Here is a 10,955-nt window from a genome sequence, read left to right as displayed (position 1 = left end):
TTTGTTGACGAAAGAGAAATGGCAGCCTGTTTCTTACAAGCCCATGTAATAGGTCCTGAACCAAGAGTGAAGACATAACCGGCAGTAGACTTCTGATCATCATGGTCACCAGCCCAATCAGAATCAGTGAAACCAACTAACAGAGGAGCTGCTTTGGCACTGTAATGAATCCCAAACTGTACTGTACCTCAAACATAACGAAGTATTCTTTTAGCTTCTTTCCAATGACTTTCACGGGGGTTTTGCATAAAATGAGCAACAAGGCCAACAACAAAGGAAAGATCAAGACGAGTATGGGTTAAATACAAGAGTTTTCCTACAAGTAGACAGTATAAGGTAGCATCAACTTCAGGAGAAGTACAAGAGACTGAAAGTTTGACTCCAGACTGAAAGGGAGAAGGGGCTGGCTTACAGTCTTCCATGTGAAAATGACGAAGAATATCACAAGCATACTTGGACTGGGAAAGGAAAATACCCTCCTTGGATTGCAAGACTTGAAGACCGAGAAAATAGTGTAAGTGTCCTAAGTCTGTCATTTCAAATTTCTTTTTAAGGCTGGAGTCTGTTTATATGAAGCCAATGGGTTGTTCCATATAGATTTCTTCCTGCAAGTCCCCATGCAAGAAGGCAGATTTAACATTCATCTGATGGACTTCCCATTTTAAAGAGGCAACAAGGGAAAGAACAAGGTGGATAGAGTTCATTTTGGCAACAGGGGAGAAGGTTTCAGTGTAGTCAATGCCTTCAACCTGTGAAAATCCCTTCGCAACGAGACGAGCTTTATGTTTATCAACTTTCCCATCTCGTCCATACTTGGTTCTGTAAACCCATTTACATCTAACAAGTTTGCGTACCTTTGGTAGAGGAACAAGATCCCATGTATCATTTGTCATCAATGAATGATATTCTTCATTCATAGCTGCTTCCCAATGTGGATGGCCTGAAGCTTCTGCAAAAGTGTCAGGATCATGATTTACTGGAGCTTGAGCCAGTAAAGAAGAGGCTCTTTCAAACTGAGAACGTGTAAGTTGTTGATCTGTAGGATCACCGGCAAGATCACCTGCTGCATCCCGAGTAGCACGTACCCATATTGGAAGTTGAGGATCCTGAGAAGGTGGGGGAGGATTATCATCCTCGCTTTCATCATCTGAAGAAGAAATGTTTTCAAAAGTAGAAGAGATAGGAAGAGGTGGCACATCCGCCGGACTAGGCTCGCAGGCCGATTTATTTTCATCAAATTTTACATCTCTTCTAATGATAACATTTTTGGACTTAAATGGAATAAGTCTATAACCTTTTACGTCTTCAGAATATCCAAAAAAAGTACATTTCTCACTCTTAGGTTCTAAAGCTTTATGCTTTTCATCTGGAATATGGGCCCATGCTTCACTTCCAAACACACGAAAGTGACTTACATCTGGTTTAAAGGAAATCCAAGCTTCTTCTGGAGTGATATTCTCTAGAACCTTAGTAGGAGTGCGATTGATTATATAATTTGCACAATTAATTGCTTCGGCCCAAAAACTAAGTCTGAGTCCTTTAGATTGCAACATACAATTAGCCATTTCCTTTAAGGTGCGATTTTTCCTTTCAGCTACACCATTTTGTTGTGGAGTGTATGGAACAGTATGTTGCATTTGAATTCCATTTTCGGTGCAAAAGTTGATGAATGTGTTTTTAACATATTCTCCACCATTATCAGTTATTAGCTTAAGAATTTGATGTCCAGATTGTTTTTCAACAAAGGATTTGAAGGCCAAAAATGTGTTAAAGACTTCGCTCTTGAGTTTTAAGAAGTATACCCAAGTGCGTCTGGAGAAATCATCAATGAAAGTTAAGAAGTACTTGCAGCCAGAGAATGAAGCAACAGGAAGAGGACCACATAAATCACTGTGCACAAGCTGTAAAGGGGTTGAGGCGTGCCAAGAGGCACGTTTGTCAAAACTGTCCCGATGATGTTTTCCGAGTACACATCCGGAACAAACACCATCTCTGCAAGATATCATAGGAAGACCTGTCACCATATTTTCTTTACATAGATGCTGAAGGGAGCGATAGTTTAAGTGACCGAATCGCTCATGCCAAAGTTTGCTCACTTCATCATTATGAGCAACAAATACTGAGGGAAGATTTGATGACCCAAAGTTGTGAAACGTATACAACCTTGTGGAATCATCAGCAAGACTAGTAGCTAGAATCTGTTTAGGATCTTTTAGATCCTTGATTACAACATCATGAGGTAAAAATTCAACAATTTTACCTTCACCTGAATGAGTTATCTGATAGACAGATAGAAGGTTGCAGGATAAGGTTGGAACACATAATACATCATTAAACTAACCATTGTCTAGATGAACAGTTCCAGTCCCTACAACATTAAGAGATCTATCATCACCAACATATATATTTTTGGTGTTACAATCATTTAAGGAAGAAAACATGGCTTGGTTTTTGGCCATGTGATAAGAGGCTCCAGAATCAATGAGCCACTCATGAGAATGAGAAGAAGAAGAAGATACATTTAATGCATAACCAGACTGAGATGATTGAAAACGACATGCAAAAAGTGTCATTCCGGAAGTTGAAGTTGAAGTAGGCTCCCCATGGATGTTATGTTTCTTCATTGTGGCTTCCAAGGCTTCCATCTTCTTAAAGCATTTAGATTCTAAGTGGCCATCTCGATTACAAAAGTTACAATGTCTATCAGTCTTCTTCCATTTGTTTTTATTGGTCTTATCATTTTGCTGAAATGATCTTTCATTTTGAGGCTGAGTTGGTTTAGGACCATTCTTTTGAGGATATGACTTCTTAGGATTCTTTGAATTTGGTAGCTGCTGGGCGGCTAACGCTTTCGTGGAGGAGTTTCCAAGATTAAGAAGACCAAGGTGTAAGAGTTTTTCTTGTTCTCTTATTAAGGAATCACAAAAGGAGTCAAAGGAAGGGGCCTTGTAGTCTTTTCCTTGACAAATGAAAGCTTCCCTTGCAGAATGGAAAGTGGAAACAAATACAGAGTAGGCTGGTCCCAACTTAGTAAGGATGGAATAAATAAGGTTACCATCTTCTTTCTTAACTTTAACACCTTCCAAGAGATATCTAAGGGTCTTGAATTTGGACAAGAAATCTTCAATGCAAGAAAAATTATTAGGATCCAAAGTAAGCAACTCATTTTCAAGTTGATGGGCTCTAATTTCATTTTTTATCCCAAAAACTTTAGCGATTTTTTCTAATGCTTCATGAGGAGTCTCAAGTTCTGCAATGTGGAATCTAAGATCAGGAGAAATAGACATCCCTATCAAACCACGTGCTTGATCTTGTCTATTTTCCCATTTTGTAGCCTTGTCTTCATCTTTCGGTTTCTTCTCTTGGTTTGTGGCTATTCTGAAGAGACCTTTACTTCTAAGTAAATCTTCCATGTAGGCTACCCATTGGAAGTAGTTAGTGCTGTCAAGAATGACTTGGCATGGACTTTCCATTTTTTTTAAACTGAAGCTAAATATGCTGAAATTAAGTGTTCCAATGGATAGGTCTCGGAAAAATAGGCGGTTTAAAAAAAAGCAGCTCTGAAAAAGGCTTTCGGATGAAGAAGTTATGGCTTTTTGAAAAAAAAAAATTGTTGACGTTGCCGGCAAAGTGCGCGAATGAAAAATTTCGCCCCCACAAAATGGAGACTTAAACCCAAGACCTCTACTCTCTTAAAATAGCTTTGAACCAATTGATCTATACAAAAAATTTGAGAGAGAGAGAGAGAGAGAGAGAGAGAGGGGGGGGGGGCCTTGGTTTGCGTGCTTGCCTTGAGAAAGCTCTTTTTCCCTACAAAACACAAAACACAAAACCCAACACGAATATGCAAAGAAAAACAAACCTTGCGGCTCGAAGTTAGATTTAGCCAAAAAAACTAGAAATTTAAAAAAAAATATATCAAAGTTAGCTTTAGCCGAAAAACTAAATATTTTTCTCAATGTTTCTGATTTTCCGAGATCACACTAAGGTGCAGGGAAAAGAGCATACGCATGAGAAAAATCCTTCCTTTCTGTTTCTGATTTGCCTAGATCGCACAGAGTCGCAGGGAAAAGACCATACGCAGAAATGAAAGGTATAGATCTGGTTTAAAAAAAAGGCTAAATAAACCGAAACCGAAATAAGCAGAGAGAAAATAACAGTAAACTGCAAAAAACACTGTATACCTCCGGATCTGAAAAATGACGCAGTTAGGGCTACCGGAAACCTTTTCGCGTGAAACGAAAGGGGTTCATCACTGGAATAGATGCTCTGAACGCAACAGAGCAGTCCTCTCGGCCCGAAAGCAGTCAGAAACAGCAGATCTAGGAAACGACAGCCGCATGTAGTTCTACCAGCTTCAGATTTGGATCACCAATGGACGCGGCCCTCAAATAGATCTGATACCATGTAGGAATTTACAGGGTAAGTTCCTCAGAAAGAATACCAAAAGGACACCGCTCACAACCAGATCACAGATCAATACACCGGTATTTTTGACGTGGTTAAAACCCTCAAAGAGGGAAACAGTCCACGGCATGTCCCAACGTGGGTACTACAGGCAATTTATTAATCAAAGAATGAAAATTTACATAAGCTTCTCTCATGCACGGATTACCCGAACAATGACCCTCCATGCGCTTTAAATAGAACTCATGGACCAATCGGGTGTCAAGCCACGGATCAAGTGTCTGTAATACCGAGGAGAGAATGAACCGTCGAATCACTACATATCGTGACCGTCGGATTGTAAGTTACAATATGTACAACGGTAAAGAAACACACTTTACCTAACTCTATACCTAACTCTAAACTAGACCAAGTTGTACTTAACTATTTCCTATGTGTCGGAATATCCTAACAATATTGATGTACCCATGTAGTGCCCATATTGTTACTATTGTGCCCCATAGAAGCCCACTATTGTTATTATTGTGCCCTTACATTATTATTGTTATGTCGGCTCTGATTATGTTATGACCCCTTAGACTCCTATATATAGAAAGGAGGTCTTTTAATTTGTATCATCCAAGAATTGTTCATTTATGTAATGTAAAGGAGGTTTCCCCCTCGAAGAGGCTGAATTCTAAGGCGTTGATCTATCTTTTCTATCTTTTGTTGAGTTGGTTTCATAACATTTGGTATCAGAGTGTTTGATTTTAGGGTTTCGCTGCTCCAAACAGGTCATCGTGGAATTTTCGCTATAACGTTTTTTCTGTGACGTTTCAGAAGTCGCAAAAAAGCCCCATTTGAGAAGAAATTGCGTTGAACCTTGGGTCCAAGTTTCAAAGCTTTTTGCGCAATATTTGCGGAGATATGATCTGAGGAAGTTGGTATTTTGCAGACTCCTCAATTACATTCAAAATAGGTGACCTGGGGAAAATCATCATAACTTTCTCTCCAGGAATCGGATTGAAATTTCACAAGAAGGTACAGAAAGGGGACAGAATGTAGTTTCTTGTATGCATTTTTCAGATCCAAAGGTTGAAACAGTGACTTGTGGTACGTCGTACAAGTTCGCTCTACTAAACTAGTCTATAATCAGGTCATCTTGGGAGATTGTGCATAACTCTTTCTTAGAGAATCCAATTTGGATCAGACTTGTGGAATTGGAAAGAGGACATAGAGGGCTACTACAGGTCGCAATTTCAGAACTTAAAGATCTGAAAGTACATATTTATAGTCATTTCAAGGTCGAGCTCCTAAAATAAGAAAAAGAAAGATGAGGAAGTTTGATGGCAAGGATCCGGTAAATTGGATACTTCAGATGGAGCAATATTTTGATCTACATGGTGTACAACTATTACAAAAGGTATGTATTGCATCTTCATATTTAGAACCAGATCAATTTTTATGGTACGACGGGCTTTGTTCTCATAAAAAACTTGTTACGTGGTCAATTTTCACGGAGGAAATGATAGCACATTATGAGGATACAAAGAGCAACACCACAACAATTGGAAAGAGTAAAAGGGCTTTGTGACACAGTGGAAAGAAAAATTATGGAAACCAGGAAGCGTCCCCCTCACAACTATAAAGATGAAAGTGTTGTTTCTCCTAGCCTTCCACAACCTACAAGGGTTACACCACAAAAATTGGAAGAAAAAAGAGAAAAAAGGGCTTTGTTACAATTGTGATAGCAAATGCACTAAAGGTCATAAGTGTGCTGAGAAGAAATTATTTTACATAGAATATGAAGAGGAGGAAGAAAAGGATCAAGAAACATCAAAAGAAGAAGATATACACCAGGACCCCACCCCAGGGAAAGAAGAAATGAATCAGACCATATCTTGTAAAGCATTGGCAAGAATTACCACTCCTCAAACTCTCAAGATAGAAGGACATATCAAGACGAAAAATGTGCAAGAAGTGAAAGATCACATCGAGAGAGAAGAAATGAATCCAACCATATCTTGTAATTCATTGTTCGAAATTACCACTCCTCAAACTATCAAGATATAAGGACATATCAAGAAGAAAAATGTTCAAGAAGTGAAAGATCACATCGAGCATCAAGAAATGAATCCGACCATATCTTGTAAAGGATTGGAAGAAATTACCACTCCTCAAACTCTAGAGATAGAAGGACATATCAAGAAGAAAAATGTGCAAGAAGTGAAAGATCACATCGAGAGAGAAGAAATGAATCCAACCATATATTGTAATTCATTGTTCGAAATTACCACTCCTCAAACTATCGAGATATAAGGACATATCAAGAAGAAAAATGTTCAAGAAGTGAAAGATCACATCGAGCATCAAGAAATGAATCCGACCATATCTTGTAAAGGATTGGAAGAAATTACCACTCCTCAAACTGTAGAGATAGAAGGACATATCAAGAAGAAAAAGGTTCAAGCAGTGAAAGATCACATCGAGCATCAACAACAAGTTCTCCAACTTTTAAAGGATAACGCCACTTCGGTGCAAAATCAAACGAAACAACAGGTAGATAAACATTGTAGTGAAAAATGTTTTGATGTAGGTGATTGGGTATTTTTACTGCTACATCTCAAGCAAGCTATTTATGAGAAGGAAATGTTGGCAATACTACATGCACTTAAAAAATGGCGACCTTACCGAATGGGAAGACTCTTCAAGGATAAGGATGTGGAAGCATTGCTTTGTGCTATTTCTATTATCCAACTAGATTGGATAAATGAAGCAAGGGATGAATGCAAGAAGGATGAAGAAGTATGGCCACTTATTCAAAAGTTGCAAAAGATCCCAATTCAAGCAATATTGCCAAAAATTGAAGAGGAAGGAAAAATCATATTGGGACCTAGAGCAGTCACAGAAACAAGAACCCGACAACTACAAAATCGATCAATTTCAGAGTATCTCATCAAATGGAAGAACTTACGTGCTAAAGATTGCACATGTGAGGACAAGAATTTTATACAAAATCATCAAGAACTACTCAAGCGTTGAGAACAACGCTTTTTGAAGGAGAGGGGCATGTTAGGCCCCTATACTACTAGTGTAACCCCTTATTGTTATTAGTACAACCCACTTATTATATTGATGTACCCATGTAGTGCCAATATTGTTACTATTGTGCCCCATAGAAGCCCACTATTGTTATTATTGTGCCCTTACATTATTATTGTTATGTCGGCTCCGATTATGTTATGACCCCTTAGACTCCTATATATAGAAAGGAGGTCTTTTCATTTGTATCATCCAAGAATTGTTCATTTATGTAATGTAAAGGAGGTTTCCCCCTCGAAGAGGCTGAATTCTAAGGCATTGATCTATCTTTTCTATCTTTTCTTGAGATGGTTCCATTACAAAGCTGGTAGTCTCAGTTTTGGGATCCAGGGGAAAATTTCTGTGTATATGTGTTTTATGTGTTATTCTCTCGCATTATTTATTTTCTGTGTTTTATAATTCGTATGCAGGTAATTTCTGTACGGGTTTAAAACCTACATTTGGTATCAGAGCTGTTTTGGCTTCAAAGGGATGCCTTTGTTGGTGAGGGGTTTGGCTCGGGCCTATGGTAGACCCTATTTAGTGGGGGATCTGCGAGATTGATTCTAGTGGTGAAGGAAGATGGTGAGCAGTGGAAAGATAGAGATCGAGAAATTTAATGGTCAGATTTTTGAGTTGTGGAAACTCAAGATGGAGGATTTATTGGTGGAAAACGATCAGTGTATCGCAGTAGATCCAGGTACTAAACCAATGGGAGTGTCCGATGAAGAATGGAAGAAGTTGGATCGGCAGGCAAAGAGCACAATATGATTGTGTGTCTCAGATTCAGTATTGCTGAATGTATCAAGGGAAGCTACAGTGAAGGCTTTGTGGGAAAAGTTAGGGACCTTGTACCAATCTAAGTCTCTAGTGAATAAACTGTTCCTGCAGAAAAAGCTATATAACCTGAGGATGAAAGTGGAGACTCGGTGATAGATCATCTGAATGAATTTGATACTGTGGTAAGTCAGTTAGCATCTGTTGATATTAAAATTTAAAATGAAGATAAGTGCATCAGTTTGTTGTGTTCTCTACCAGATTCGTGGGATAGTCTAGTTATTGTGATAGGTAGCAATGCAACTGCCTTGCAGTTTGATGAAATTGTCTCATCCTTACTGACGGAGGAGATGAGACGGAAAAATATGGAAAGCCAGAATGGTGATGCCTTATCTGTATGAGGATGGTCCCAGAACAGAAACAAAAATAAGTCATCGAGTGGGAGATCTAAATCTATAGAGAGATCTAAATCTCCAAGAAAACCTGTAAAGGTGGTGTGCTAGAAATGTGGAAAGGAAGGGCACTACAAAAGGGACTGTAAATCTAAATCTCCTGATAAAGGAAAGGGATCTGATGATGCTCCTTCTATAGAGGTGAAAACCACCTCAAATGAAGGTGGGGATGTGTACTTGGCTTCTTGAAGTACACATGTAGATCATGAGGCATGGTTGATTGACTCAAGTGCATCCTTTCACTTCACTCCCCATAGAGAGTGGTTCTACGAGTATAAGAAATTCAATGGTGGTGATGTCTTCTTAGGGGATGATAGGAAGGCTAGAATCATTGGTCGTGGAAAAATAAAGTTGAAGTTGCAAGGTGGAAGAGTTATAACACTTCCGGGTGTTCTGCATATTCCTGCATTGGCTAGAAATCTGATTTCTGTAAGCAAGTTGGATGATGCTAGTGTAAAAACAGTGTTCGAGAAGGATACCTGCAAAATGGTTCAAGGAGCACTAGTATTGATGCGGGGAGTTCAAATTGGAACTTTGTACAAACTGTAAGGTAGCACTATTATTGATGGGTACAACAGTTTTGTGGTTCCTGAAAGTGGAATAGAAAATCTAGTGGTCTCTGTAGAGGAGAGCATGTTGTGGCATTAAAGGCTTGGACATATTGGAGAGAAGGGCCTTTGAATACTTCATGGTAAAGGTATGGTAGAAGGTATGAGTAATAGCTCTCTGGATTTTGATTTCTGTGAAAATTGTGTATATGTGAAGCAAAATCGGGTGAGTTTCCCCTCTGGTAGTAAGAGGGCGAAACATATATTAGAACTTGTGCATAGTGATGTGTTTGGACATGTGAAGGTTCCATCACTAGGTAAGTCTATGTATTGTGTCATTTATAGATGAATTATCAAGGAATACATGGATATATTTCCTTAAGAAGAAATCTAAAGCCTTTGACAGGTTTAAAGAATTTAAGGCTCTCGTCGAAAATCAGACAGAGAAGAAGATAAAGGTGTTGAGGATAGATAATGGTGGAGAGTTTTGCAGCAAGGAATTTGAAGAATTCTGTAAGAAGTGTGGTATATCACAACAGAAGACTACTCCATATACACCTCAGCAAAATGGATTTGCAGAAAGAATGAATAAGACGTTGATGGAAAGGGAAAGAAACATGCTCAGTGGTGCCGGGATAGGACAGGAATTCTGGGCAGAGGCGGTGGATACTGCATGTTACTTGGTTAATAGGTCACCTTCATCAGTGTTGGAGGATAAGACTCCACAAGAGGTATGGACTGGTAAGAAACCCTCTCTTTCACATCTAAGGGTATTTGGATGTGATGCGTATGTACATGTTCCAAAGGAGAAGTGAACCAAGTTGGATAGTAAATCTAAAAAGTGCATCTTTATTGGGTATAAGGATGGTTTAAAGGGCTATAAGCTTTGGAACCCTGTAACAAGGAAGGTTGTGTACAACCAAGATGTGGTGTTCAGAGAGGTGAAAGATGTTATTAAAAATTAAGTCCAACCAAAAGAACCTGAGAAGATAGAGTTTGAGCTAAAGGAGGAAGAATCAAACTCTGCAGCAGAGGAGGAATAAGAAGATGAAGAGACACAAACTCCGGGTGTGAGAAGATCAGTTCGAGAAAGAAGACAACCAGAAAGGTATAGTCCATCTGCTTTCTGTTCAAATTTTGCTTTATATATTACTGATGATGATCCCAGAACTGTGAAGGGAGCAGTAGATTCAAAGGAAGGGAAACTCTCGAAAGAGGCCATGGTTGATGAAATGGCATCTTTGCACAAAAATGAGGCTTGGGATCTGGTGGAGTTGCCGGATGGAAGGAAACCCATTAACAGCAAATGGGTATTCAAAAAGAAGACAAATGCAGAAGTAAAAGTGGAGAAATGCAAATATCGGTTGGTAGCAAAAGGTTATTCCCAGGTGCCGGGAATTGATTTTGGTGATATTTTTTCTCCTGTTGCCAAGGTAACTTCTATTAGATTACTTTTATTTTTTGCTGCTGCTTTTCATTTTGAGGTAGAACAGATGGATGTGAAGACAACATTTCTTCATGGGGATCTAGAAGAGTAAATCTACATGAAGCAACCTGAAGGCTTTGCAGTGAAGGGTAAGAAAGAACTGGTATGCAAGTTAAAGAACTCTCTGTATGGGTTAAAACAGTCACCAAGGATGTGGTATCATAAATTTGATACATTTATATGGGGACTTGGCTTCACGAGAAGCAAAGCAGATCACTGTGTGTA

This window comes from Pinus tabuliformis, chromosome 7 (assembly GCF_031772625.1).
Source record: "Pinus tabuliformis cultivar Carrire ecotype Pingquan chromosome 7, CPIR1, whole genome shotgun sequence".
Lineage (NCBI taxonomy): Eukaryota > Viridiplantae > Streptophyta > Pinopsida > Pinales > Pinaceae > Pinus > Pinus tabuliformis.
Note: the sequence above shows the minus strand (reverse complement) of the source record.